The sequence below is a fragment of the Puma concolor genome, chromosome E4 (assembly GCF_028749965.1).
Source record: "Puma concolor isolate L17-30 chromosome E4, mPumCon1.1.hap2, whole genome shotgun sequence".
Taxonomy (NCBI): Eukaryota; Metazoa; Chordata; class Mammalia; order Carnivora; family Felidae; genus Puma; species Puma concolor.
In genome coordinates, this window is record NC_141683.1 from 23,904,236 (window position 1) to 23,922,324 (window position 18,089).

Consider the following 18,089-nt stretch of genomic DNA (forward strand, 5'->3'; position numbering starts at 1 on the left):
ATTGCACACTGCCAACCTCTCATTGTGTCGTCATACGGTGGGAAAAAAATGAGGGGTCCTTTTATAAGGCATTCACAAGGGCTCAATCCCTATGACCTTATCACCCACTAAAAGTCCCACTTCCTAATACCATCACGTTGTGGGGTAGGATCATTTTGAGAGGACATTCATTTTGAGAGTATTTTCCCGAGATACAAAGGGAGGAAATTGGGATAGTAAACTATTACCTAAACACACACATTTTCTGCTGATTGTTTTCAGCTATATTTCAACAGACACTTGTATGTGGCCCAAAATGACCATGAATAATTGTTGCTTTTTTACAGTGCTGAAGTGAAACCCCTGACAGAAAAGGCAATTCTTAGTAAAAGGTAAAAAGGCTGTTTCTGGAGTTCTCTGCCAGGACTCCTTGTATTGAAGTCTCAGGTCCATCGTGTTATTAATTGGATGATATGGTGCAAGATAACAATCCTGAAATTCAGTTTTCTCATCGGTAGAGTGAGAATCATACTGGAATTTTAATTCTGGGGCTGTTGTGAGGTTTAATGAGGCAACTTGTATTCTGTGATCATAAATATGTCCAAAACATGGTTGGCCCTTAATATTAGTAGCTATTATTTTTTGTTATTTAGACAGCCTTATCAGCCTCCATGGAAGGATGGTCTTTCAGTGAGAAATAGATCTCTCTCTTCCCACGGCTAAGCAAAAGCAAACATCTCTTCAGATATTATTAGTTTGATTAGGTTCAGTAATTGAACCTGAGTTACATGTAACAAGGCCATAGAGACAGCAAAAGGAATATTCAATTCAGACTCTGGTCTTGTCACTCTAAAGTTCACCCTATTTCCACTGGATCATTGCATCTTTTTTTTTATGTTTATTGTTTTGAGAGAGAGAGGTGGGTGGGGGGTGGAGGGCAGAGCTTTTCAGTCAGTTTAAAACTTAACTACTTAACCATTTAATTTTTTAAGTATTTTGTGTATGTGTGTCTGTGCGTGTGTATGTGTGTGTGGATATTATAGGAAAATTTTTAGGAAGCCTAGAGATCTACAGTAGAAATAATTGCACAACATCATGCTGCCTTCCTAGCTGACAAGTATTTAACTTTATTAAATATTTAATGGTTAAGTGAATATTACAAAGATGTCTCTAAGCTTTGACTAGTATGTCTCAATAACTTAAACATTCTAAACCTCTGTATTATGATATAATTAATAGAATAGCTCTTTAAATTGATGTAATATTTTAATAAATGGTATTATTAGAAAAAATGGGCCATATTGATTTAGAAATAGGTAGGGAGTTATTTCAAATTATGTAGGTATATCTTTCCTAAGCGGTGTATTCTGTCATTATAAATGGTAGGACACAATTTTGTATGTGGTCTATACACACCCATAATTAGACATACTAGTAGTAAAAGAAAGAAATGAAAAACAGGACTTAAACTTACTTTATCCATAGTATCATGTAAAACTTATAAACCAAAACACAATCTATACCTTGGAATTGGTAAAAGATTGTTATTTTTCTAAGAACATTATTTTTCACTGTTTTTTGATCTACCATGTAAAATTTTATCACAAAAATGATTTATAAAAATTCATATTCCAATCCATATTTTTGAGAAAGTCATCTTCACGTGGAGAAACAGCTTTTTAGTTACTTAAACTGTGTTTGCTTTACAATCGTAAATTCAATTCACTTATATAGACTCTTTAAAATACCATATTAATAGTTGACTCTTTTACTTTGTTACAACAGAACTTAAAACTATTATTTTTTTGACTCATAAGAAATACTTTTTATAAATTTGTTGTCAAGTGGTGACAAAAACAAATCTTTCCAATTGGGCAAGCATTTTCTTATTAGAAATATAAACTCATGCAAAAATTATCAGTTATATCTTTCAATAAATGGATGAAACTTGCTGCAAAAAATATCAAGGCAAGGTTTAGATTTTTTTCTAAAACCAACAAAGTAGAAAGTAGAATTAATTAGGTTAACGCATAGAATATTTCTAGTTACATTTAAATATTTTGCTGATGGTAAACATTTCTGAACTCACCATGCTAACAAAAAGCCATCTTTCACAGAAACTCAAGAGAGATATTTTTCTGTTGCCTCCAAGAATGTATCCATTCTTTCCTTTATCTGACAAATAAATACTGTTGCTTTATCTGACAAATATTTGTTAAATACATACTGCTTCATGGCAAACACTGTTACAGACAGTGGGTGTACTATAATAATATCCTTTAATCTTTGAACTCCTGGAGTTTCCAATTTAATGGAGTAGAAATAAAATATACAAATAAGCATATAAATATCAAGTTCCAAGTGCAATGAAGTAAAATGAAAGAGGGTAAGATGATAATGAATGTCAGAGAAGGAAATTACTATTTATATCAGGTGGTGAGAACAAGTTTTTCATAAGTGACTGATCGTAGGGTTAAAAGAAGAAAAGGAAGGTATATTAAGGAATTTATTGGGGAGAAGAGTATTCCAAATGAAGTAACAAAAAGTGAAAATATGCTACAGTATTCTAGATGAAAGGGTAAACCTTAGCAACTTGAGTGTAAAATAACCAGATGTTGTTATTTAGTATCTGGTGTCATTCTTGGAAAGGACTGGTATTGTGAAACTGTTACATTCATAGGAGCTCATTCATAGGAGTGGTACAATGAAAATGTGCAGACATGGAAAATGTTACAGGATCAGGGCCTGATAGCATGGCCAAGTGAAGAAAAATTACCTGCTTGGTCATCAAAAATGATGAGTAAAGCAAGTTGATAACTAAAAATGGCCCACAATACTTGGGCTTCCCATGCAACTTTTAGACATAAAAACTTGTTATGTGAAATAAGTTTGTCTAGTAATTAAACTTCTGAATACCATTCAATGCTAGAACTGCAAAGCACTGCCCTAGATATATCCAAGTATCAAATGTACACTGGCAAAATTCACAACCTGGAACCTTCATAGCATACATGTTAAATATCCTTCATAAGGGATGCTCCCAAAGCTGAGTACACTAACTACTAAAATATTTTTAACTATCATATTTATACATATTTTAACTCAGTTTTATGCTATCAAAGTAAATGTACAAGCACCCACTCTCTTGATTAGGCAACCTTATATTCTATTTAACCATTAGATTGATTTTAATACCTTTAATTTCAGAATATAAATGAAAATAGCTCATGAAAATGTGGACTATTTTCTCTCATGGCTTTATTTGTCATATTCATGTCACTCCAGCACAACCTGTCCTGAAGTAATTGCCTCTTTAATGAATAAGAATCCGAACTTAATTCCCTGTGATTAAAGGATTTCAGCAGGACTGCAAAAACTTTATTAAGCAGAAAGTCACCATATAGTTCTAGCTAAACTTTTGATGAAATTTTATAGTTTGTTTTTTAATGAAATTTTATAGTTTGTTTTTTAATCTAGATTAATATTTGGGGGTTTGTCCTTTCTGTTTTGGGTTATTTGGTGCTATGTTTATTGAAATTAAAGCTTAAAGCCGATATGCGTTAGTTATAAATTATCAGTCACCCTTCTGTTATTTGTTCACCATTTAGTACTTGGGCATTCCTAAATTTTGGCAAGAATACTATACAGTATTATGTCCTGTGGCATCTATTTAAAAGACGATATTAAATCTCTCCTTGTTGACGGACATATTATGAAAACAGAAATGCTCAGCACATTCTCAGAGCTTTCTTCCATAATTTCATAATATTTAAAAATTTCCACGGTATATAATTATACAATCTGAAATCAACTTTACACAAACATTGTAATCAGCCCAACACTTTTTTTTAAGATGAGCTATTTATTTATTCACTCATTTATTTATTCACTTACTTACTTGCTTATTAAGTAAGCTCTATGCCCAATGTGGGGCTTGAACTCACAACCCTGACATCAAGAGTCACATGCTCTATCGACTCAGCCAGCCAGGCAAGCCCAGACCACTGTTTTTTTTAGTCTATGTCTTCCACATTCTGTAACTGTGGTTATCCCATAAATAATATGGGCACAAGATCAGAGAAATTGCCTTCTAGTTTCAAGTCCACCATTTATTAACATGATTAGCTTAGATTTCTCCAACTCTCTTCTATAAAGTGAGGTGATAATAACTAAAATACAGAAACAAATGAGATATTATTCATTAGAAATCATTACATAGTAGATGATAAACAAATGGTGCTTCTGTTTTCACCTTAAACATTGAATAACTATTCTATGAAATGTTTGCGTTTGCCAACTTCAATTTCTGTACCTGTACAGCATACCTTACGAAATGTCTCTTGTAAATACTCAAGAAAGATAAATCCCTCTCCTCTTTACACAGTGCTTTCAGAACTTTGATCATCTCTTCCTAAAGAGTTATTTAGTGTGTAATCTAGTGACATTGAAGGTATTGATCTTTGGAAAGAAAACTGCGTCATTACAGATTGGATCCTGAGTTAGAGCAAATCACTTCACTTTTATGAAATTCCAATTTATCACTTGTTAGTCCTGTTAACAATGTTTATCCATTTATAGCTTGATTCAACTTTACAACTGAGTCTGTTTCTTAGAGTTCAAGGTGCCTTTAAAGTCTAGTTGATGCCAGGTACTATAGATGTTTGCAAAAAGTACATTGTTCTTCCAGTGTTGAAAGTATTAGGAGGAATCTTATTTGAGGAAAGAAAAAGCAATATAAATGTTTTAATTTAAAATATTCTAATTATTATCATTTGATATAATTAATAGTAAAAATTTACAGTAACGTTTTTATTAGCATAGTAAATCGTTACAGGTTAGCCAACATTATATTAAGTATTTACTACTAAACATGTAATATCTAAACAAAGTAACATTGAAAATTAAATATAAGTCATAATTTCAGTACACTTTGTGTACATAATTTGCACACTTTGCGTTCTTTCACATAACACATGGGTAATGTGCCTCAAAAGCATATATAACTGTTTAGAGGAAGATGCTATTGAATTTGGTACACTTTTCTCCAAAATCATTGCTTTGTGAAGTTTTTAGTTATTTGTCGAGCTTGCTCAACAAATCACCCCACACATAATAAAATGAGGATATGGTAAAATAATTATTGATATATTACTAAAAGTATAGAAACTGTTGTTTTAAAAAAAGTCAGAGAACTTATACAATAAAAGTTTATTTCTCATTATGCAGCAGTTCAGTGTAAGAATTTATAGTCAAGCGGCTGTAGGAGAGGCTCTCCTTCCACTTTGAATTCCTAAACTCGTGTAGGTCCTAGCTGATCAGGGTATAGAGAAGAACAGCCTCGTTCAACTCAATTCAACCTCAATTCAAAACAGCCTCATTCAACCTTAATTCAAAACAAGCAGTTTTTCCAAAATTCAGGCTTCAAGTAATTGTGCAAAAATATGTCAAAGGTAAGTTAACTGTATGCCCAGGATGAAGAAAAGAAGACAGATACTGACAGCAGAGCTACCTCAGGCATACATATAAAAAATACATGTCTCGGGGCGCCTGGGTGGCGCAGTCGGTTGAGCGTCCGACTTCAGCCAGGTCACGATCTCGCGGTCCGTGAGTTCGAGCCCCGCGTCAGGCTCTGGGCTGATGGCTCGGAGCCTGGAGCCTGTTTCCGATTCTGTGTCTCCCTCTCTCTCTGCCCCTCCCCCGTTCATGCTCTGTGTCTCTCTGTCCCAAAAATAAATAAACAAAAATGTTAAAAAAAAAAAAAAATACATGTCTCCAAGTTCACTTGCTGCAATATTAATGGCCATTTTCATTGCATGTTGGGCTTAAAGGTGCTTCACATTTTGTGTATGCACTTTGATATTCTCCAAACATTTCACAGTTAATGCTTATTACTTTTATTACGGAATACGAATGCATCTCTCTTCTTTCCTCCCCCTCCCTCCTCTTTTCCTACTCCCGATTTTGCCCATTTCTGGCTGCATTCACCCTTCTTGTCCCCCTCCTCCTCTCCCCTACCCCTTCTCCTCCAACCCTCCCACTCTCTCTCTTTCTCTGGGGAAGAGACAGAGTTCCTTCTTCATTCAATTTAAGTTAATGGCATTTGTGCTTATTTTGTGCTGTTTTTGGAATCCTTTTAAGGCTTCACAGTAGAATCTGCAATATTTTCGACATTTCAGGAAGTGATAGGGAAAAGACACTCTTCATCCACAATTAGCTGTTAAACTGAACCATCTTGCACTTGAAGTTGCTAATTGACACCCAGACATATTGGACTTACCATCATTGAACTTGCTCTCAACCCAGTTCTCCCTTGTCAGTTCAATTTACTCCCTAGTCTATAAATTTCCTGTTGGGGTTTAACTTACTCAATACGTGTATTACTAGATCATGAGCTCCTTCAAGTGTGTGTGTATATATATATATATATATATTTTTTTTTAAATTGGGTATATACTCAGTGCCTAAGTTAGTCACTGCTGTTAAACACACACACACACACACACACACACACACACACACACACACAGTTATTGAACAGTACGCTACATAGCAGCCATTTCATAAATATTCGATAAATGAATAAATAAAAGACATACCTTCTATGACTTAAATCATCCTTACATATAAAAATAATCACTTTGTATCTTATGTATTTTATTTTATTTTATTATTTTTAAATCACTGTGCATTTTAACTGATAAGATAAATACCTCAAAAACCTTAGAAACAGCTAAACCTTTTATACCTTTTTTTTTTTTTTTTTGGTCACATCTGAATGTCATGTAAAATTGCTACAAATGTGCCCTGGTATATTAATAACAAAAGCTTCATATATCACAGTGAGTTGTCCTCACAACTAAAGCCTTAAGGATTCATAATTTTCTGTTTTTTATCTGACTGTAAAATTTACTCTCTTAAGAAATACTGTAATATAGTCTTTGAGACTCTATTATTTTTTCCATCTAATTAAAGATGTGATGAGTCAAATAACAGCCTATGAGTTCAGAAAGTACCTCTGCTTTCTGCACATAGGTAGTATTCTGGTGCTGTTAATATTCTCTCATTTTTTTGACTAAAAAAAAATTTCATACACTAGAACTTAATTAATTTGAAAAGTTATAATTATATTTTTACATAAGAAATCATAAGTTAGATTTAAAAAAGAGCTGCTATTAACGAAAAATGTTGAAAATACACAACACTGAGCTAAACTTGATACCATTTGTTTAATCTCTTGATGATGACAACAGTTATTTTACTGAATTTTTATTTTCTAAAGTAATAATTTAATTGTTTTTGTTTTTTGATGAATTACACAAATATCTCAAATAAGAATTCTGATAAAGGTTGGGGATCCTGGGTGGCTCAGTTGCTTAAGCAACCAACTCTTGGGTTCGGCTCAGGTCATGGTCTTGCATTTCTTGAGTTCGAGCCCCACATGCAGCTCCAACCTGACAGTGCAGAGCCTGCTTCGGATTCTCTCTCTCTCCCTCTCTCTCTTCCCCACTGCCACTCACTCTCCCTGTCTCTCTTGAAATGACTAAACTTAAAAAAATGAAAAAAAGAATTCTGAAAATAATATTTGCTACTAATAATAAATAAAAAGATGAAAGAAAAAACATCTCTGATTTAGTACTTGCCTTTTTGTTTTGGATATTAATTTCACCTTTCATATTAAGATAAATAATTAATATGTGTCACTCTCATAATATATTTAAGTTATTATAAAATTATCTATGTGCTTATGGTTATTTCACTTTTTCCTAAGTATACATAACATTTAATCCTTTGTGTAGAAAATAAATTTAGCATTTCATCAGTACTCTGACACTTGCCCCGTCACTTTTGAATGCTGTTAATTATTTGTTTAATTTTATTTGTTCATTAAGCAAAAGTATTCTCTTTTGTATTATAAAATACCTTCTTTAGGATAAAGAAGTAACTTATATCATACCTGTCAAATGGACTCAAAATAAATAACATAGATACAAAAGTTCTCAATAAAATGCTAGCAAATTAAATTTGACAGTATATCGAAAAGAATTTGCACCAAGAACAAGTAGGGTTTATCCCTGGGATGAAAGATTGTTTTATTTTTTATTTTTTTTTTTTTTAAGATTGTTTTAACATATGCAAACCAATCGACATGATATACCACAGTAACAGAATAAAAGACTAAAATGTCATCTTAATAAAAACAGAGAAAGCATTTGGAAAGTTCAGTATAAATATATATGATAAAAACTCTCAACAAAATAGCTATTAAAAGGAAACCTCCTTAACACAACGAGACCATTTATTTTAAAAATCCACAGCTAACATCATAATTAATGGAGAAAAAGTGAAAGTGTTTCCTCTAAAATTTTCTATAAAGCAAGAATGCTTACCCTCCCCACTTCTATGTAACATAGTACTGAAAGCACTAAGATGAGCAACCAGAAGAGAAAAAAAGAAAAAGAAATAGAAGGCATTCAAATTGGAAAGTGACAAGTAAAAATATCTGCTTGCAAATGACATAATCCAAAATGCAGAAAACTCTAAAGTCTCAAAAAAAAAAAAAAACAAAGAAACCTGTTAGAACTAATAAATTGAGTAAAGTTGCAGAAAACAGAATCAACACATAAAAACCAGTTGCATTTTTTATACCAACAAAAGGAAGTCAAGAAAACAATTCTAGCTGATCCAAGTGCAGTGGTGTTTACGATTAATTGATCACAACCAGTTACAGATTTATTTCTTCTTGACTCTCACTGCTTCATTTGACTAGCCTTAGAAAAATAAAAGCAACCCCATTTATGAACATATGAAGAAAAAAAATAAAATAGGAATAAACTTATCCAAGAAGGTGAAAGATGTACACCAAAAACTGTAAGATACTGATAAAAGAAATTGAAGAAGATTCAAATAAATGGAAAGATAGCCCGTGTTCACGGATTTGAAAATATTGTTAAAGTGTCCATACTACCCAAAGTGATAAATTCAATTTAATTCTTATGAAAATTCCAATGGCATTTTTCACAGAGATAGAAAAGCCAATTCTGAAATTTGTATGGAACTACAAAAGCTCCTGAATAGCTGAAGCATCTTGAGAAAACAAAGCTAAAGGCAACACATGTCCACTTACTACTTCTTTTATAACAATGTCCAGAATATTGATAATAATGGGCATGCTAATTGCAAGAGGGTTGGGTTAAGTGTTAGAGCCAGGTTACTTCCAAAAAGAACCCTCTGCACATGTCTCTCCCATTGCCACCACTGTCTTGACAAACCTTTTTATTCATTTTCTCTTTTGACTTCTGTTTTCTAAAACCTCTGTTTATTGGAGAAAACTAACTATGGGCAATTACAATGTTTCTGCACTTTCTTGCAGTTTTCCTGCCTATAGTGCATTTTAGACAGGGTCCAACTGTAGAGTTTATTTGGGCCACGTCTTTGTGTGATGTCTTTCCACATTTGGTGATATTAGTAAGATTTTATGCAAAGTAAGATCCGAACATTCACACAATCTGTTCCTGGGAAGAATTTCTGCCATGAATACCTTTCTCTTTTTTTCAATACTACTGAATTTGCTGAAAGCCTTAGAAACTTGAATGTTCTTTTATTTCCATCACTTCAATTTAGATTTCAAGGCAATCTTACAAACCCTAATCTCATTTTCCATTGAGAAAGGTTAATCCCTGCCCCACTCTCCCTTTGTCTATCTATCTATCTATCTATCTATCTATCTATCTATCTATCATCTATCTATCATCCATCTATCCAAATTGAGGTAACTTATTTGGTTAAAAATAATAATGTAATATTTATTAAAGATTTTTTTTAATTTTATTTTTTAAGCAATCTCCACACTCAGTATGGGGCTCTAACTCACAACCTTGACATCAAGAGTCACATGATTTACCAACTGAGCCAGGTGGGCTCCCCAATAATGCAATATTCTCATTTAGTTGAGCACTTCTTACATATTTTCTGTTTCTGAAGAAAAATTTTGAAAGCACAAGCTGCTCAGAAAAGGGATCACAATATAGTGAAATTAATTAATGTTTCCAGGAGGCTTCTGAACTATTTCAATAAATTACTCATTTAATTTAAATAATGCCACAATAGTCATACGCTTCCTAATATCCAACTGACGAGAAACCTGTAAATACTGCTAGAATACTAAAAGGGTGTTTTTTTAAGCCCTCAAACAACGAGAAATTTAACTTTGTAAGTGTAAAAAACCACTTTGCCAATTTCAAAAGACACAGTTTTAATACCCCATGGACACTGTGAGGGCATTACCTACTAGAAAAGAAAAAGGAAACTTTCATTGAGAACAAATGTCAACAGAGAAACAATTTACTCATGTGCTTATCTCAATGGACAAATGTCAGCAAAGTTACACACAATAAATATGCTTATCTCTCTGGCCGCTTTCTCAGTGAATGTAGTACAAGCATTTTGGGTAAGAAAATGTTTTATTATATAGAAATATCCTGCGCAGCATAGGACATTTTGTATCTGAGTTGAAGAAACTAATATTTGCTATTGTTAGAATCAACCCCCTCCTTAGCAATACCCTGATTCTACATTGTCGATCCTCTGCCTTTATTCCATTTCTCTTCTGATTTTCTTCTCTTCACAAAATTTGTTAAAATATGCGTTTCAACAGTGACAACCTAAACCCCCATCCTCTGATCTGTTTTGCAAACCATTATATATTTATTTCGGTCTTAGGATACAAATGTATGTTAATTTCCTACTCTATCAGGTTAAATCAGAACTTTTTATAAAGAGATAGACTTTAAAATTAATAAGGAACAAGGGACACCTGGGTGGCTCAGTCAGTTGAGCATTGGACTTGGGCTCAAGTCAGGATCTCACAGCTCCTGAGTTTGAGCCCAGTATTGGGCCAGTGGCTGACAGCGCAGAGCCTGCTTGGGATCTTCTGTCCCCCTCTCTCTACTCCTTCTCCACTCACATTCTCTCTCTCAAAAATAAATAAATCTTTAAAATATTAATAAGGAACACAAAATTTATTACCATCATAACAATTTAATGTAATATGTTCTTCCTCATCCTTATCATATGTATGTGAATCTGCTTCCCAGAACCTAGCTTTGCCATGTGTGAAAGAACCTGGCTTCCCCTCCACCTCCAGCAGTTAGAGGTGTTTCTTAAAACTTTGTAAACAGTTATAATGAAGCATATTATGCATAGAAAAAAGTACATAATTTAGAAAAAAGCACACAGAAAAAAGTACAGTCAGTTAAGCAGTGATGTCGGCTCAGGTGATGATCTCGCAGTTTGTGGGTTCAAGACCCAAGTCAGGCTCTGTGCTGACAGCCCAGAGCCTGGAGCCTGCTTCAGATGCTTCGTCTCCCTCTCTCTGCCCCTCGCTTTGTCTCTGTATCTCTCTTAAAAAAAATTAAAGTACTTAATTTATAATTTTACTATTTAAAGAAATATTACAGAGTGAATATGACCTGGTAAATGCTACCACAAAAGGTGTAACTGCAACATCACCCCAGAATCCTCATTTACCCTCTCCTATTAGTGTTCCATTTATTCGGCCCCAATTTAACTGCTGCCTTGATGGCAAACTCCATCCTTTAGTTTTGATTTTTTTAACTTTATATTAATGGAAGCATGCAATATATTCCCTTTTTTTATGGATTTCTTTTCACTCAGCATCATGTTTGTAAGTTTCATTCAGTTTGTGGAATGTGTCTGAAGACTTTTCATTTCATTGCTGCCTACTGTCACAGAATATGGCTACTTTCAGCAGGCATTAATACTACAAAATATGGATCACACTGTGAAAGGTAGGGTTTTTGTTTTGTTTGCTTTGATTTTAGTTTCATCTCAGAAAGTCATGAATCTGAAAGTCAAAATTTGTAAGAAACATTAAAAGGATATTCAAAGATTATTGGGTAGTCAAAGCAAGAGCCGATATCTATTGTAATTATCTTACTAAATTCCAAAGTAAAAGTTATTTTCATTTTAAGATTTAATTTTGCAAAGGTCATGATATTGAATCATTTTTTAACAAAAGACTTTCTACTTTTATAGAAAAGAAAGGATACACACAAAAACATATATGCACATACAAGTGTAAAGTATCTTGCATTTTATATGCAATAATTCAAAGAATTTATTATAACCAAAATTTTACTTTTGAATACAAGATGAAAGATATAAGAAGATATTTGTTTTTCTAAAAGAGATTTTATTTATTTATTTTTAAATGTTTATTTATTTTTAGAGAGAGAGAGAGAGATTGCATGAGCATGCATGCCCATGGTGAAGGGGCAGGAAGAGAGGGAGAGAGAATCCCAAGCAGGCTCCACACTGTCAGTACAGAGCCCAATGTGGCGCTCGATCCCACCAACCATGAGATCATGACTTGAGCAGAAATCAAGAATTGGATGCTTACCCAACCAACTGAGCCACCCAGGTGCCCCAGAAATTAAAAGATATTTGTAATCAAATAAAATTTTTATTTTACTTATTCAGTAATCCCTTTATTAAACTCACTGTTACTATAGACTATCATATTTGAAATATAATCTGAAGGCATACTTATTAATATTGCTCATTTATTAATATTGACAAAATAATCTCTTTTCTATTCATCTGAGTACATTTAAGTACACAGATTCTTTTTATATAAGACTTATAATCACTTAAACTAATCTTATTGTTTTCCACCAGTATCCACACAGAATCAAATACTTTTCTTCTGAGCAAATCTTAAAATTCTAACTTAAAACTTAACGATGTCTGTTAAAGATTTTCAGAAGCAACTCGAGATTCATGCCCTTCCTTTCTCCTGGAATTCTTAGTCAAGAATAACATTAACAGACCAAGACAACTCTTAAACCAGGTGAATTAAAGGCAAGTTGAGTGAGTGGAGATTGTAGCCTGTGCGACACAAAAGACTAAAAACAGGTTTGCAGTGTGACCAATACCTCACTTTGTGTGCTCTAGTTACGCAGTAAAACCATCCTGAGTCTTTCTCTCAGGATTTTAACAAAGCATCTTTTGAATGCTCCCAAAGAGTAAGTCTACAAGAGTAATCCTAAATTATTTGGGGTCTAAGAATTTGCATGGATTAGCATTTTCATGTCACCTGAAAGGTGAGATTATTGGGTAGGAAAGTATATTGTTTACCTTTATAGAAAACCACCAACCTATGTTCCAAAGTGGCTCTCACTTTGACGTTCTTATGAACTCCACATCTTCACTAGTATCAGTTGTTTGAATGTCAGCCTGTGGAATGGTGTGGAATGGTATGATATCGTGGTTTTCATTTTCACTTCTCCAATGACAATGATTTTGAGCATTTTCATGTGTCTCTTGGCCAACTGTGTATTTTCTTTGTAACATGTAAGAGACATAGGCATTCCTTATATATTCTAGACACAAGTCTTTTATCAAACCTAAGTGTGTAGGTATTTTCTTCTCATTGCAAAAGTGTACTATCATAAGGCCTTCCCGTCTGGGATTTTTTGTTGTTGTTGTTGGTTTGGTTTGTTTGTTTTTTTTCTGTCTGAATACTTTATGAATCACCTCTAGGCCTGTGCCCAGCTAGGTGGGCTTCAGGGAGGGGCTCACCATTGACCAGCCCAGCTGGGAAAATGAGACAGCCTTGGTCTAACCCTCCAGGGTCACTGACTGTAGAATTTAAAGAGGCAGGTCTGACCTTTCCTGAGTTGGCATGGGGTATCCAGGCAGAGGCACAGGTGCGGGCCAACATCCCAAGCTTTCCATTTGTGTGCCACCCTTGCTGTGTTTGGAGAAGTATCCCTTGCTGTTGTATACGTTGGGCTTGATTGTGTCACTGCCTGACTTCCAGCTGGCAGGACAAATTTCCTCGTGTTAATTCCTGTACTGGACAGACTTCCCCGTGTTCGTTCCTGTGGTGGACAGACTTCCCCACTCTCATTCCTGTACTGGAAGACCTGGACCAGGTGCAGGAGCTTCCTCCACTGAGCTCCCCACAGGCAAATCATTGACAGTGATCTGGCGAAGGACACTGCTGCCATCAGTGATAAAGAGGCCCCTGTATGCAATGCCTTAAATCTTCCTTCAGCACACCATAATCTTGGGACAAGCTTCTGGTTACACCTGCCAGCAGAGGGATGTTGGGGGGGTGAGGCAAGCTGCCTCCTTTCCTAGGCTTGTTGATCCCCACCAGGGGAATGAACTGAGAGTCGACAGAGACCCCCAACACCTCACAGTCCAGCCTGCGTAAATCCTCAGCATGTTCACTGAAAGCAATGATCACTGTGGGTCACCCAGGGTGAAGTCCAGCAGGTAGACAAAGAGGACCAAGTATTTCCATCTGTAGTCAGAAAGCTTCATCTCCTTGAAGGAGCCATCCACCATGGCAGCGGGCTGGAAATTCAGGGCAGGCTTTCCTATGTGTTGCCAGAGGTAAGCACTGAAAGCCACATGGGCAAAAACAAGGACACACGGACTGACAGATGCACAAACATGCATTCTCAGCACCCCCTTCTCGGAATTCTTTTAATGCTATTACAGTTTCTCCTTTCTTTATAGAAATTATTTAAAATAGTTTAAATTTGGGGCGCCTGGGTGGCGCAGTCGGTTAAGCGTCCGACTTCGGCCAGGTCACGATCTCGCGGTCCGTGAGTTCGAGCCCCGCATCGGGCTCTGGGCTGATGGCTCAGAGCCTGGAGCCTGTTTCCGATTCTGTGTCTCCCTCTCTCTCTGCCCCTCCCCCGTTCATGCTCTGTCTCTCTCTGTCCCAAAAATAAATAAAACGTTGAAAAAAAAATTTAAAAAAAAAATAAAATAGTTTAAATTTAAATTTAAACCTAAATTCCAAATCAATTAATATGTGTGTGTAAAGAGGATAAAATGGCTTTTTAGATAATTTAATTGGTTTTGTGTTGTATTCTATTAAAATCCACTGTGTTGAGAACTTTAAATGATATTGATATATATGTGTGTGTATATATATATATATACACACATATATATATACACATATATATGCACATACATACATAGGGTTATTCTCAGTTGCTTTGTTGCAAATCTGAATTTATCTCTAGACATGCTTGAACCATAATGCTGATTCATGGCCAATAAAAGGCAACATGTACTGCTTTGTGATTAAAATAGTTCTGTAGCCAAGTTTGAAACATATCATGAGCCAGCCTGTATCTAACTTACATACGTACATATATTACATATATTACATACTAATATAACACATATACATATATTACATACATATGCAATATAAATTTCAGTCTTATAGTGTCTGTTACCTTTTAGTTGTTTGAGCTAACTTTTAGTTTTAGCTTTTGCGTTAATTGAGCCAGATCATGTAGCCAAGTTTGGACTGTAAAACCAGATAGCATACAAAATACCCATTCTCTAAATCCTTCCAATAATCCAAAAAGGTGTAATTATTATACATAGCATGGTATGTTGTTATATTTTGTGTATTTGGTGAATAATTATTCGTTGAACAAGACGATTCCAAATAAGGTTGGTATGAAATTGAGAATTAGGTTATACTTGATAACGGAGTTCTAATCAGAGGAAATTATTAAATATGCCATTTTATATGTTTTTTTTTTCATTTTTCTCATGCTGTCTATGCTGTCTATGTTCTATTAAAACAAATGTCAAAGGTATTTTAATCCTATATATTTTACTTTCATTTTAAACATTGATTAATATCAACAAACATATTCATATTATAAACAATAGTTAAATGATAAACAGTCAATTATAATCTCTGTTGATAATTTTCTAGTAGAAATGTTTTTTTGTTTTTTGGTTTTTAGTTGTTTGTTTGTTTGTTTGTTTGTTTGTTTTCTAGAGGCAGCACGAGCAAGGGAGAGGAGTGGAGGGAGAGAGAATCTCAAGCAGGCTCCATCCTCAGTGTGAAGCCCAACCGGGAACTCAGTCCCACAATCCTGGGATCATGACCTGAGCCCAAATCAAGAGTCAACGTTTAACAGACTCAGCCACCCAGGCATCCTATTCTCCTGAAGCTATTCCAAAAAATGAAATGGAAGGAAAACTTCCAAACTCTTTCTGTGAAGCCAGAATTACCCTGATTCCAAAACCAGACAAAGACCCCACTAAAAAGGAGAACTATACCACTTTCTCTGATGAACATGGAGGCAAAAATCCTCCACAAGAGAGTAGCCAACCAGATCCAACAATACACTAAAAAATATTATTCACCACGACCAAGTGGGATTTATACCTGGGAAGCAGGGCTGGTTTAATATCCACAAAACAACCAATGTGATTCATCACATAGTAAAAGAAAGGACAAGAACCAGATGATCCTCTCAATAGATGCAAAGAAAGCATTTGACAAAATACAGCATCCTTTCTTCATAAAAACCGTCAAGAAAGTAGAGATAGAAGGATCATACCTCGAGATCATAAAAAGCCATATATGAAAGACCCAACGCTAATATCATCCTCCATGGGGAAAAACTGACAGCTTTCCCCTTAAGGTCAGGAACAAGACAGGGATGTCCATTCTCACCACTATTATTCAACATAGTATTGGAAGTCTTAGCCACAACAATCAGACAACACAAAGATATAAAAGGCATCCAAATAAGCCAGGAGGATGTCAAACTTTCACTCTTTGCAGATAATATGATACTCTATATGGAAAACCCAAAAGATTTCACTAAAAAACTGCTAGAACTGATTCATGAATTCAGCAAAGTTGCAGGATATAAAATCAATGCATAGAAATCAGTTGCATTCCTATACACCAAAAATGAACCCAACAGAAAGAGAAATCAATCCCATTTTCAATTGCACCAAAAACCATAAAATACCTAGGAATAAATCTAACCAAAGAGGTGAAAAATCTATACGCTGAAAACTATAGAAAGCTTATGAAAGAAATTGAAGAAGACACAAAAAAATGGAAAAAGATTCCATGCTCCTGGATAGGAAGAACAAATATTGTTAAAATGTCGATATTACGCAAAGCAGTCTACATATTCGGTGCAATCTCTATCAAAATAACACCAGAATTCTTCACAGAGCTACAACAAACAATCCTAAAGTTTGTATGGAACCAGAAAATATCCAAAGCAATCTTGAAAAAGAAAAAGCAGGAGGCATCAGAATCCCAAACCTCAAGCCATTTACAAAGCTATAACAATCAAGACAGGATAGTAGTGGCACAAGAATAGACCCATAGATCAATGGAAGAATAGAGAACTGAGAAATGGACCCACAAAAATATGGCCAACTAATCTTTGACAAAGCAGGAAAGAATATCCAATGGAATAAAGTCCGTCTCTTCAGCAAGTGGTGCTGGGAAAACCGGAGAGTGACATGCAGAACAATGAACCTGGACCACTTTCTTACACCAGACACAAAAATAAGGTCAAAATAGATGAAATACCTCAATGGAAGACAGGAAGCCATCAAAATCCTCGAGGAGAAAGCAGGCAAAAACCTGTTTGATCTTGGCCGCAGCAACTTCTTACTCAACATGTCTCTGGAGGCAAGGGAAACAAAAGCAAAAATGAACTTCTGGGACCTCATCAAAATCAAAAGCTTCTGCACAGTGAAGGAAACATTCAGCAAAACTAAAAGGCAACCGACAGATGGGAGACAATATTTGCAAATGACATATCAGATAAAGCGTTAGTATCCAAAATCTATAAAGAATTTACCAAACTCAACACCCAAAAAACAAATAATCCAGTGAATAAATGGGCAAAAGACATGAATCGACACTTCTCCAAAGAAGACATCCAGATGGCCAATCAACACATGAAAAAATGCTCAACATCACTCAACATCAGGGAAATACAAATCAAAACCACAATGAGATACCACCTTACACCTGTTAGAAGGACTAACATTAACTCAGGCAACAACAGATGCTGGCGAGGATGCTGACAAACAGGATCTCTTTTGCATTGTTGGTGGCAACGCAAGCTGGTGCTGCCACTCTGGAAAACAGTATGGAGGTTCCTCAAAAAACTAAAAATAGAACTACCCTATGACCCAGCGATTGCACCGATAGGTATTTATCCATGGGATACAGGTGTGCTCTTTCGAAGGGACACAGGCACCCCCATGTTTATAGCAGCACT

At 35.0% G+C, this 18,089-nt stretch overlaps 1 pseudogene; it reads right to left on the reverse strand.

The window, feature by feature from the left end:
* Positions 1-14,466, reverse strand: part of LOC112864794 (peroxiredoxin-2-like) — a 50,472-nt pseudogene extending 36,006 nt beyond the window's left edge.
* Positions 14,467-18,089: the final 3,623 nt, after the last annotated feature.